The sequence below is a fragment of the Saccoglossus kowalevskii genome, chromosome 6 (genome assembly GCF_978046115.1).
Source record: "Saccoglossus kowalevskii chromosome 6, keSacKowa6.1, whole genome shotgun sequence".
Taxonomy (NCBI): Eukaryota; Metazoa; Hemichordata; class Enteropneusta; family Harrimaniidae; genus Saccoglossus; species Saccoglossus kowalevskii.
The window spans coordinates 23,752,473-23,766,826 of NC_140646.1; the positions used below are offsets into that span (position 1 = coordinate 23,752,473).

The following is a 14,354-nucleotide window of genomic DNA, read 5'->3' on the forward strand; positions in this document are numbered from 1 at the left end:
ATGTCCAGTTTTTGCCAATTTATTGAAACGGCTTTAAAATTAGTCATAAAAGCATTATTTTTATTCACTTTTGAATCACTATAAGTCCAAACGGAAACAAAACAGGAGCTGGTCCCGTGAGCCTCCTCTCAGTCTGTGACATTTATGCATATCGAAGCATTACGTCATCAATGCAAATTACCATTATATACGAGTATACAGTGAATGCATACAACTTAGTAGCAGACACAGATCAAATCAAGATTTCACTTTCTTACATCAAATATATGATAAGTACATCTATTGGGTTTGTTATTGTCATTGATATACTGGTTTTGTATAAAAATATATCAAACAAATAGTTTGAGACAGTAATGGTACATTGCGTTGTTCATTTCAACCCAAGCAGTTAGCCATTTCGCTAGCAAGTTTGCAAATTGGCTGCCCCAATACTTCTGAGACTCGCTGTAATCTTGGTATAACAAGCGAAGTTAGAATTTCTTTATCTGACAATTCCAGACCCTTTAAAGAATCACGATGATTGAGTAAAGGATGTGTTTGATGAAAACTAAATAAAGAATACAACAATTGCAGTTGAAGTGAAGTGGGACGCAACATTTAGCCAATGTATGTCTTTGTTTATATATTATTATATTATAGCATTGTCAATACCAGCGAATTTTATGACGTCATTGCCACAGATTATTCGCGATAATGTATTACATTATTGAGCATCACGGCCCCGCACCATGCATAGGAATATAATGTTGAGTTTGGAAAACAAATAACGAGGGATAATAAGGGAAATTGTGGGGTGAAAATGCAAGAAGATACTATTTGAATTTAGAGCCCCTTCCTGTCAACAATATTGATTTATGGCCCGATAAAATCTATTTTCACCCCTGTTCTATGGTCTTCGTGTAATTATGTGATCGTACGTGAAGGATTTTTCCACACACAAACGGCGAATTCGGCAAATTGTGTTAGCGACTGACTTATTGGATCTTTGGCTGTGAAAGTTTGGTATTTTGTCCTTGATTTGTATAGGAAAGTGAAAAACGTGTTTCTCAACTTGTCTTATTATTAGTTTCGAGCTGTAATCATATGTAAATACTGGTAAATTGATCACTTTTATTTTATTATCACGTGTACGCCAGCTGACTGTGCTTCAATCTTGGAAACAAAGACGTACTACACACCCAATACATGATGAATCTTAATACCCTCCTTGATCACCGAAAAGCTTTAATATCTGCTCATTGTTTGTGTTCACTCTTCCGAGAGTTTGAGGGTGCTTGGCCATCAGATTGCTCCATATGTATTCTGACAAAATTCGTTGTAACGTCTGAAATATATAATATTCATTTTTTTAAGATTACACAAAGCTTCCCAGATCAGAAGGAATATTGCTTTCAGGCCTTTGGTTCATATATCTGTGATACAGCCATATATGGTGATATTACGTGACGTCACAGGAAGCGCTTGTCGCTCAGAGTGTGGGTACTATGAGACATAGTGGGTGAGCTGTGTTGGGTACTACGGGGCGTAGCGGGTGCACTTACTTGTGCTGGGTGAAAACCATCCACTGATTCAAATATATCGGCTGCACTACCACCGTGATTGATGTAATTGTCAATCTCTAGAAAACAAATTAAAAAATCAGTGTTAAAATCGGGATAATAGAAATATTTCCACAAATTACAGCCCATGGCGAGACGCCATCACAGGTGAGCGTGACAAACTCTGTTATCCTCGGGGGCGACATCCGGGCATTTTTACCGCTTGGCAACCCGCGGCGGTGAAAACAAAGGCCCAAAACTCGTAGAAAACAGTACTTTGGGATGATTGTTGAGACTCCCCTGAACAGTGTAACAAGATTAGCCCTACGTGTGTAACATATATAAATTTGGTTGTTCGGGATTACTTCAAAGTTGAGTTTGTGTTGTTTTCTCGAGTTTTCACCGGCTCCACGGCGTTCCACAGCAGCGCGCACAGAGCCCATAGAAATACATGTACAGTGGTGCGCGTCGTAGCAACGTAGAACGTCCTGTGACGTAGCTCCGCCCCCGAGGATAGCAGATGCTTCCAACACAGATTATTTAGCATATGTCAATATAATATAATATAATATGATATAATACCTGCATTTATACCAATAGCGAAGTCCAAATAATAAAGTTTATAATTAGTATAGTTGCTTTTCTCCACCAGGTCTTGCAGAACCCTACTCAACGCCGCACCTCGCTAGTGAATAAACGACAAAACAAAAAATATTAAAGGCACACATACGGGTGGACGATGGACCATTGGACTAGGAGACACACATTTGGGTAAACGTAAATGGCGGACGGACGGATGGATGCATAGACAGGCAATGTCGTACCTCTGATGTGAGATTTCTGAGTGTTTCGTTTGCAGACATCCATCCATTGCAGGGTGATATCTGTAAGCACATTAAATACTCATACACGGTGGCGTAAGTGAGATCCTTACGTAGTTGCCCCAGTGGATGGAACAGGTTGTGCATGTATCGATATACAATGGTACCATCAAACATACCAGTGATTACTAGAGAGCTGCCCTTTGGAAGGACAGTGTCCTGGGGAATAAAGTAAACTCATTGATAATAAGTAATGCGAGAAACAAGGCGTTTTATGTGAATAATTCGTAGACCTTTAGATTTTGCTGTGGACAATCGCCAAGCTTAATATGGTATATTAGCAGAAATATTGAATGCGCATACGATTAAAATTGTCTGTACGTATATGCTAAATTAAAAGAACATTAACAAATCAGTATAAACTAAGACAAAAACGTTGACACAGTCTCACTAGTTCTTACTGTATGTGGTTGCGACACCCCTACCAAATTCGATGACAACAGAAACAAAATAACACTACTAGTACTTTTCCCTTCTCTGAATTGACGAAGCATATAGTAGACACATAGTACTACAGACAGTAAAAAGTATGTCGAGAAATAACACACTACAGACACAGTAGACAGTGAGGTGAGAATTAACAATATCAAAAAAAAAATATTTTTCAACACTCCGTTGTCAATTCATGTTAGTTCAAAAAAATGTAAATAATTCACAAGCTTGTAAGTGGAATCCAGTCTTGAATTTACACTATATCTGAAAATCCAGGAGAATTACGTGCCCCGACCCTCGCGTTTGTTTGTTCTACTGTATTTGGTATATGTACATTTTCGCAATAGAGTCGATGAACAAGTAGTTTGGCATTGACGACACTTGATGAATACTGGTGATAAGACGGAGCTAAAGATGACACTACTGTATCAGAGTGAAGCAAAGTAGAGATGATGTGCTAATCGGAGATTAGTTAATACACATGAACTCTCTGGTTGTGTAAGCGCCAATATAAGTCGCCCTCCGTTTTGGTAATGGGCATGGCATAACATTCCTTGAAGTCTGGTTTATTCAATGTTCTTAGGCAGACACAACAATTGCAAAGTAGTTACTCTGTTTTTTATTTTTCTGAAATAATATTATTGCATTTTCCCACTTGAACAAAACCTGCTGAAAAGACAGCAAGGCACAATTTAATGAAATGAAGCTAACTTTAGTGGTTTATGGTGGTTTTGAAATATAGTTTGGTGAGAGTGTGAAATATTGAACTACTTTTGGAAAGTAATTTTGACATTAATATGTTGCCGTTAAAACAGTTTACACCACACCATGCTGAAAACCTGGCAGTCGATAAGGGACTACTCCGTAGATGCAACTTTTCAATAACAAGGATTTTATATTAGATTGGAATGAAACAAAGGTTCCCCAAAGAACATGTTTTTGAAATGGTACGATATTACATCAGCAGTACCTTCAGGGTTAACGAGAGGTGTGAAATGAAATATTTTGATATTGTGGGACAGGAACAGATGATTGGGGGGGGGGGAGTTTGTTGATTTACATATTCACTTGAATCAATGTACAGAAAAACAGGTTGTTAAGGGTATTGTTTCACAAAGTTTTATTCCCCACGCACGGAGGAGGTAATTTCAGAGAGAGAGAGAGAGAGCATGGCTGGGTTACTATCTACTAATTACCATTCATAATAACAATACACACTAAATTGAAGGAATTTCAATAGAAAATAAACAATTTAATAATGACAAATGTAAAAATAAATACAATTTTTGAAACTGTTATTCAGTTCAGTTGTGTTGGAAGAAGTACTCTATCTGATGAAACAATTCTGTTGGGAGATCCACATGAGTCATTGTTGCTTATTTATTTTTTATTATTAGTAGTAGTTTAGCGTTTTATTTATATTTATTTGTTTTGTTTTTTTCATCTTAAAACCTTTTGTTCGAAATATTCAGAAGACTGAATATGTCATTGCCAACAAAAAAGGGAAATTAAATGCACATATCAAGAAACGGGATAAATTTCTTACTATATTGACTATGTAAAAGTATTTCATATGATTGTTAAGTAAAACTGAAATGTATGTTTTAAGAGACTTGACTCAATAAAAAATGCTTTTGGACGCGTTCAAGTATTGAGATATGAGCAATGTGTTCCTTAGCAACCATTCTGCCATATTTGATTTGATGATAAAGCAAATTTATGTTCATTTGCATAACATTGTATATACGTCTATTATGGCATGTCTGAGAAATGCCCGACAAAAACACAAATGAATAGTCCTCATTTCTGACAGGGACTGATAGTATACATACCAAATAATCCAGTGTGATCAGTGTTTCCTGTCTCATTTCCGCTGGTGTAGTCATGTGAGCAATGGTATCTGGATGCCTATATTATACGAGATAAATAAAGCAAGACTTCCCGATTTATGATTCTACAATGTGTTTCATTATATGGACTCTCAATGTATAATGCCATATCAAGGAACTGTTTAAAAAGCATAGTATTTTGCCAATCGATTACAGAATTTCATATTTTTTAGGTATCGTAATGTATAAGGCAACCAACGGCTTGGCGCCTTTATACTGTAAAAGGGCTAATAATTCACTGGGTTTTAATTTTGCTCATTTTGCTGACTGGAAAATGCGCTAAATTAAAATCCAGTAAAAATTTAGCATAGAACACATTATCTTAATGATAAAACCGTGAATTTAAAACTCACTGAATATGCCTGAAATGGTAAATCAGCGAAATTTAAACCAAGTGAAAATTAGTAATTTTACAGTATATAAGCGAAATGTTCAGTCCTATCTCCCAAACCCACAAGTATAGTACACGTTCCTCTCTTAAACATAATTTATGCATTACTAAATGGAAAACAGCCATGGGCCAGAGGACGTTTCGGTATAGAGGGGTAACCCTATGGAATAACTTACCACCCCATATCAGAAATTCAGCCACATTATGCATTTTTTTTTAAACTTACAAAATTATATCTTAGTGGAAAATTTGTTGTAAATGGCTCATGCCTATAGTGTGTATATAGTGTATTTTTTTCCTACAGAGGGTCCAATGAAAATTACTTTATTGTATATTGGCCTACCCTCTTTAAATAAAGTGTTAAATAATTGAATAAAAATCACTCTCACCCATTGCACACATCATTGGCCACCAATGAGTAGATGGCTAATACCGGGTAATCTTTTTGCTGGTTCCGGGATAAACTGGAAACAAAATATAGAATTCAATAACTTATGTAAAAACAGCTACTTATGTGTATTAATGAATTACTGAATCTGTGTTTGGTCATCATAGAGGTCAGTAGGTGTGAGCTAAATCACTCAGGCCCATAACATGGTCCTGTTTTAGTTTCCATCTGCTAAGCGTATAATAACACAATGGCTCACCTTTTCACAATTGTGTTCATGTTGCCGCACGCCCCACCTGTCAATAACGAAAAACATGTTGCTGTATTAAATTTTGTGTTCAGATGGTAGTTCGAACGACGCCAACTGGCGACTAACAACAGATACACATGTAAACAATAACAGAGCCAAAGCCAAAGAGGAGCCAGAGAATGTTCGATAGTTTCACGCATGAATGAGTTAGTTAGACAGTGGCGGCGGTACATGGAGGCAGAGAGGGCGATCGCCCCTTCGTAAAAAAATGTTAGGGGGGGCTGAAACACTATGTGTCAGCAAAATTTGGCCCTAAAAATACAGGAAATAGCTTTTCAGAAGGTCCAGATTACAAAGTTTGTTCAGGGGGAGCATGCCCCCGGACCCCCTAGTAAGGTCGAGCCTTCGACGCGAGGTTGGTGAGCAGATCTCGTCCCCATGCAGAATGTTGTGCCGCCGCTTATGTTAGAATGGAGTTGTTCTCAAGTGCATAGACTCACCGTTAACTGCTATGCTCTGATAATCACGATGATTGCACAAATTTCTCTGACGTAATCTTTGATACAAGGAGTCAGTCCAACCACTGAAGACAGAAATAACACAATGTCAAAGTTCCCATATATCAAGTTTTCTCATGCACCCAAGGGAACGATACGAAACTGGGGCAAATTTTTTCCCAAGAAAAATGGAATGCAAGAATGATAAAAACTTAAAGAATACCATTTTAAATAAAACTGCTCCAATTGTTAGGTGTTTCGGCCCTCCAGCGCACAACAATGATTATGTTTTATACTTAGTCTACTGAAAACCCATAATTATGCACAAATATGCGAAAAATCTAGATATAAATTTAAATCTTACACAAAAATCACGAATTACCGAAGTTCACGGATACACTTTTACACCCTTCTCTTAGCAAACAGCATCATAAAGAAATATTAGATGACTCAAAGGATTTCAGATCGTGCACCGTTTCTTGGGCGCTTTTTGGTATCAATTTAGTGTCGTTCAGCAAAGTGTGTTGTACACATACCATTAGTACGATGATGAGTGATATAAAAGCGTGTAAAGAAATTCGTCCAAGCTTGTATAAAAAGACGAATTACTACGGTCCACACGACACCAATGATGCGAATATATCAACCAAATCAGAATGTTAATTTTGTAATGGTCACCCACGAAAATAAATGTAGTTCGCGCTTCGGACTTACTGAATTATCGGCATAGTCAAATTTTGAAACCCTGTTTAGAGAAAAAAAGAAATAAACAATTAGGTAGAAGCAGTAAAAAATGATTAAACCAGCAGTTATTTACTTATTTATCCGGTGACGTAAATACGAAATGCATACGTATTATCTCATTCAGGTGGGTAATTAATTATGACAAGATAAAACTAGTTGTTAAATGTTAGTCTCGTTTTGCAAAAGCTTTAGAAATAACATATATCACGGTTTCCTAACCGTTCTTCTAGTAACCGTGCATATACTGATACACGACAGATGTTTAAAATATTTTGCGGCGTGGCCAATATGGGCCATGGTTGTGGAGATTGGGCGGCAAATTTCCGCCCAATAGTATCAAGCCGGGTTCGCCTCACCTGTTACTGCTGACATAGATGGCCAATCAAGCTCATTGCCAGCCACGAACGTCACGTTAAGGAACATTTCCTGAAAATAAAATGAAATAAAATAATATACACTGAGTGACGTTATATTACAAGCAACTGTTATTACGAAAGAAGTGGTGACGTACCATGTTCAAAATAGAGGGCGTAAACCATTCTCCGGGAATATGGAAATGGGCAGCTCCCGAATCTCCGAGTACGACAATACCCATCGGGTCGGAATCAGCGCACAGTAGTTGCTCATATGGCTTGCTACTAACAGGATCGATACCCTAATAGAAGAGATATACAGGTCCGTTCAAATAAATTCAAACTACAGCACATTTTTAATGAAACCCAGTCTGATCTGACATAAATCCTGGTACGGTATCCCTCGACCAATGCTCCGGGTACTGCACTTCTCACCGTACGCACCGCGCACGGGCACCCCTCGCCCAATGCTCCGGGGAATGGCACCCCCCGTCGTATGCCCCGGGGTATGGTATCCCTCGACCAAAGTTCCGGGTATGGTACCCCTCGCCCAAAGCTCCGGGTCTGGTACCCCTCGCCCAATGCTCGGGTATGACACCCTTCGCCCAACTCTCATTCTTGAGAGCATTAGAGATACTACTATACGGTATATTGGAATAGGTTCATTAACTATGGTCCAAACGTTACAGCCCGGTTAAGGTAGAAGCCTACCCACAAATGAAAATACCCATAATTTAGTCATTTTGCATAATTTTAATTATGCTTGTATTTTCGTGGATAGTTACCATTTTGGCAGTATCATAACGCTTTTGCCATAGGTTCTACAGATATTATGCCATATCTCAAATTGTAGGCTGGCGAATGGACTGAAAAAATCATATATTGTTAATGATGGTGTACTTTTAAAAATGTAGATTTTAAAAAGAGTCGAAAATGCAACTGTTCTTTAACATTGTGTTTTATGGATTTGTAGGGACGAGTTTCTCAAAAAAAACGTCAATGTAACACACAAATAATAGCTCCACGATTTTACATAAAAAGCCAATGAACATTATCATGCGATTTATGTCCAGTTTTTCAAAAATTGTGAGATGGCTTCTACCTTAACGAACAAAACATACGTGAAACATGATTCACATTTAAATAGCCCAAAACGGCGACAACCTGATAAAGGCAAAATTGGTCATCGTGTCATTATAACCTTTTTTTTCAGAATACGTGTACTCATATTTTTCACAGTGACATTTCCCTCCATTGAGCCACACTGCGCATACTCACATTCTTCCCAGTGATTTAGAGCTGGACTGTGCAGGTCTCATGCCACTAATCAACCAATGGCTGCTTAATTTAAATGCCTAGCAAGAACCAATGACATTTTTTAAATATTTTTTTTCTCAGGTGCTCCCTTTTTGAGGGCGTAATCACCTGAGTCAGAGGTGAGACCAACATGTGGTCTTTTGTTTACTACTTAGCGGCTGTGTACCTGTGGGTTTATTCTGCGTGTATTTGGATGTTCTAATCTTGGTGTTTTTCCAGTGATTTCTCTTGGTGCAATCCAAATACAGTAGGTGTGTCTTGTTTACCTGAGATTTGCAAGACTTTGAGCTGGCCAACATGTTAGTTTTTTTCATATGGTTGATTACTGGCATGTTGATTTCCCATTTTTTAGCCATATTTTCAACTTTCTTCGTCATTTTCATATAGCAATCTCGTCATATGTTAACATTGTCGTCTATGGAAATTCAATTAGTGGTATGAGCCCTGCATACCCGCATTCTTGACAGTAAATCGCCAAGGTTTTAAGCAAGGCTGATACTTGTACAATTCTGTGGCACGCATTGGCATGACTCGAGTCGTGTCGGTGCGCAAACTAGTCGTAAACAGGCGTAAACCCGCCGTGACTGTGTGCCATGTCGGGCGAGAATTTTGAAATGTTCAAAATTTTGGTCACGGCAAAATTTAGCGACCGGGTCGTGAACTATGCACAAACTATTCGCGAAGTCGTCGTGCCAGTTCGTGTCAATGTGGACACTGATGGGCACGCATTCGTGAACTATTCGTGAACTATGCGTGAACAGTACGGGAGTCTCCCAGTTCGTGCCCCAAAATGGCACGACTTGCCACGACAAAATCGTGGCCAAAAGTGGTGCAAGTGTCAACCTTGCTTTACATGAAGCACATACCCACATTGACCACAGCGATGTAATGCACATACTGTACTCACGTAAATACCGTTGCAGTTGGAGTCTTCATATCGATCCCAGTCCTCAGGTCTAACAAATCAAATAAAATAAGAAAAAGTATCAAAATATGTTGTTGATATAGAGACAATGGTAGGGTTTTTACCTTTCAGCGACTAATTATTGAACATCCGGGATATCGTGTGCGTCGTTACCTTGCTCCAGGGTGCAGAGCTGCTCGGCGATCGTCACAGTCTTTTCCGCGCCACGACGTCCCACGCAGCACCTGGAATTGTTCCATCAAACACAGTTTGGTATCACATGATATTTTTGTCTGACTACATCATCAAATTCTCCATTTTGTTCATTATATTTCATATCTCTGTGTGACCCCGTAAAAAATGCTTGATATATTCAAAGGTAATATACAATATACTAGTACATACACATGGTTGCATTGCATACTCACATCTAAAGTACTGTACCCGTCTCCGTCAAAGTCAACTTTTGGCATATATTCACCAGGCCCCGCATGTGGAAGTCTTCGATGAAAAACAAAACATTACTCGTCAAACAATTCGTAACACTGTACGCGCTATTTGCACTATAGAAACATTCTTCCATGTCCGGAATATCGCCATGTACGGTGACGTCAGCAATATCGCCATGTACGATGACGTCAGCAATATCGCCATGCACAGTGACGACCGCAATGGCGTTCGAAATATCGCCAAGTACATGATGGCGTCCGCGATATCGATATGCACAGGCTAGGGACGTCCGCAATATCGCCATAAACAATCACTGGCGGATCCAGAAATTCGGTAAGGGGGACGCTCCTATTGACGTGGGCCGGGTTTGTCAATTGATTTTTTTGCGGGCTGAAATATCCCATGCACGGTGACGACCGAAATATCCCATGTACAGTGAAGTCCGAAATATTGCCATGTGCAATGGCGTCCGAAATATTGCCATGTGCAATGGCGTCCGAAATATTACCATGTGCAATGGGTTCGAAATATTACCATGTGCAATGGGTCCGAAATATTGCCATCTACAATGGCGTCCGAAATATTGCCAAGTACATTGGCGTCCGAAATATCGCCATGTACAGTGGCGTCCGAAATATTGCTAAGTACAATGGCGTCCGCAATATCACTTCGCATAGTGACATCCGCAATATCATCCGGCACAGTGGCGTCCAAAATATTGTCAATTAAAATGGCGTCCACGATACCGGATGTCGTTAAATTCTTACCTGTCAGCTAATTTACATATTTGTTTTAATCCTGGTAACATGCCACAAATGTCGATATCTGCAATCTCCTGTAAAGTTACGAGGATAAATCAAAATTAAACATTATCAATTAGCAATACATCAGTTTCAAAGTTCAGTCACATATTTAAGGGAGACACTCACACATTTGGCATCGATTTCAATGTGCCATTTGTTTAACAGGTAGTCAAATGGGCAATTTGATCATATTTTAAATGGCGTTAAGTTCATATTCCGTTTTGTCCGAAAAATAAAATTCATCCATTTTCGAATAAATCAAATATGGGAGATCATCCGACAAGATTATAATCACAAATTCATTTTAACTACACCCAAGAGTTATTTGTAGGTTGTTCAAAGTCTTGCGATCACAGGCAACATCTAGGCTAGTAATGATGTCATAGGTAGAGTGACGACATGAATTTATTTCTCTCCTTCTTGTTAATATGACAGCTTTGTGCCAATTATCGTGTTTGGCATTATGATTACGCTAAAGGGTTAGGTAGATGTACTGTATATCAATCTAAATACCAAGACATGTATTTCCCCGAATGGTTTTTAATATAAATCTAAATAGTGGCCAAATCATCAAACTCAAATGTTCAAATCGTTTTTTTTTTACGAGGGCAGGGCCTTGTCTCAGAGACGCATCTGTGAGCATCGCGTCATCCCAGAGACACATCTTGTGGACAGCGCATTCTTTCAGAGACACTTTTTATAATACCTTCAATTTGTCGGAGTATTTCGTCATTATTTTGCTTCTATGAGCATCAACATGGAATCCATTTTTGGGTTTAGGATACATGTGGCATGTCGGGTTAGGTGGTTCTGTCTTGCATACTTGTAATGCTTGGCAAACAGTGTCTGGATTTTCTCCATTAGCTAAGCTGTGGGAAATAACAGAGTGCCATGTGTTATATAATTGCAAGTTACAAATAAACAAAAAACAAACAAACAAACAAGCAGATAAATAAATAAATGAATGAATACTTTTCCATCTATCAAGTACTCACAGGTCTATAATTATAGGTCCGGCTAAACTGACGAATTCTTTACATACACTTTTGTAATCATCTGAAAATACAATTACAACATACAGTAAATAAAAATGAAATACAAGAAATATCGACATTTTATACAGCTGACAACAAGAATCAGTTTTACCGGCGTTTGATTCAAGGACCAATAGATTATATTTGAGGGAGATCTGAATCCGGTTGCCATGGAAACAACAATTTTGGGAATGATTCTGTGTTGATAACTAAACAATTAAGAATGCATTTATTTTCAGGGAGGGGTTGCTCTTAAAATAAAGACCAATTATTTTGAATTTGGGAGAGATCTGGGTCTCGTCACCATAGAAACAAAACTGACCTGTATGATTATTCATTGCCAGTTTTGGTAGGAGGGGTGGTCTTCAAACGTAAACTAATCGATTAGATTTTAAGACAATCTGGTTGAAACGGAGACAGACATTTTTTTTGATAGATTATACACCATTGCCTGATAAGATCTTTCTCTGTTTCGTCGAGTGAATTACAATTACAGGTACATATTCGAATGAGCTGATAAATACTTACACACGCATTTAAACATGAACACGGGAATCAATCTCCCAGCACGGGTAATGCGCCTCATGACTGTAAGTTTACTACTATTCAATCTCAATTCAATGTGATATTCGTAAGAATAAGTAATTTGCTACTGATGTGCGGGATTTAATATTTATTGGTGAACACACTTTGCATTAGACATGGTAGGGACAAGAGTCACTGGCCCTCTCTTTTAGAAGATAACTTACCAAATAAGATGTGTTTGGCCAAGCATTATGAAATAAACAGAGAATTTGAGCTCTCGTTTTTCTAGAAACTAAATAAAGAACAGTTTGAATTGTTTATATTCTGAACTAATTCTTCGAAATATAAACTTGGGCGAGCATGGCAAACTGTCAATAAGTCCTCAAATCGAGTGTCTCAGTGGCATTTCTATACAACTGTATATAGCACGAATTGAATCACAATAGACCTTACTTTTGACTCCAAAACGTAACTAACTATTTGGGGGTTATTGTTCCCATATGACGATAATAATTTCTGATATTATACAATGATTGATGCCATTCTGTTCTGAGAGGGTATAATGGAGAATTTTTCATTCATATTTACAGTGAAATTGTATCCCAGTATGTGTGACATTTTGGAGGTCATGCATAAGCCCTTTTAAAGACGTTGACTAAATACCTGGTAGAAATGAACACAGTCGCTGCATTGCTTTGTCGATTCCCTCGGTGTGTACCAAAGCCAGCTGGTCGACAAGACTCACACTAGCCGTACAGGCTGCACATACAAACAACGCCACATAATTTATAAAATAAAATAAAATAAAACAAAAATAAACCTCGTACTACTTAAATGCAAAATCAGAGTACACAGAATTGAGGTAAATAAACTAAATATAGTAGTATTTGTTTGTCACCAGTGACCTGGCGTGATACGCGCGCGCACTTTTGATTATTAGTACGTACCAGTAATTCGTAGCGCAAACGCATTTACGTATTTAAAACATTAAGAAATCTCTGATGACTGCGATTTGAAATTATTATCTTAAAGTTTATATTATAACACATTGCTTGTAATATTATGCAATATCAAACACAGATAATATCCAAAGTCATTATATTACCTCCACATTTACATCTTCACCAGCCGAGGCCTGTATATTTGGCAACTCACTAACAGTCTATGGGGTCAATCAATGACCACCGGAAGTCGTGCGATGTTGATGATCGATTCAATGATATGTTTACAGGGGCGTGCTATTTCGCATTTTATTTAGTAACAGTTCCATTGGATGAATATTTGAGTAATTTAACAAAATGAATCTTTACAATCACAATCGATAGCTGACCGAGTCATAGCATACGTCAACATCCCGATAGTCCCCTGACAAATCACTTACCGATACAACTTGTTCCACCATTTACACTCGAATACACAGCCACTGGACTGGCTACTAGAAGTAGTAACATCGCGACATACATAGTGGAATTCATACATGCACGGACTTTAATAACTGTCTTATAAATGTCCCCTGCTCGACTGCTCAAACACGCGACCTTTGCACGGGTTTTTGTCACATTTGTAAATCTAAAAGATAATCTCCACGGCGTCTACGTGCTCACATGTCTGTCATATAAAATGTTGTATTCAAATTTATCTTACATTACGTTGATTATATGCTATATTATATAAGTTAGAAAATCATACACGGACCCTGTATAGTAATAGTATGATACTAAATACACAATTATTTGGCAGTTGATATTGCCAGTAACCCAGAGCCCCTTCCACACAACCTTATGCACGATTTATCGGCCATTTCGATGATTAATGTTGCAAGCCATGTGATTTGGATTTACTGACGACATGACAAGTTCCATGTTTTTTTTCCAAACTGTTTTATGTTCAAGCACAAGCAGAAAACAAACACAATGCTTCAACTTTAAACATTCGACTGTACATGTTTAACAAGTGTT

The 14,354-nt window shown here is 38.1% G+C and overlaps 1 pseudogene; it reads right to left on the reverse strand.

Moving 5' to 3' along the window:
* Positions 1-1,090: 1,090 nt before the first annotated feature.
* On the reverse strand, positions 1,091-13,859 carry LOC102806164 (acyloxyacyl hydrolase-like; annotated as a pseudogene).
* Between the last annotated feature and the right edge of the window lie 495 nt (positions 13,860-14,354).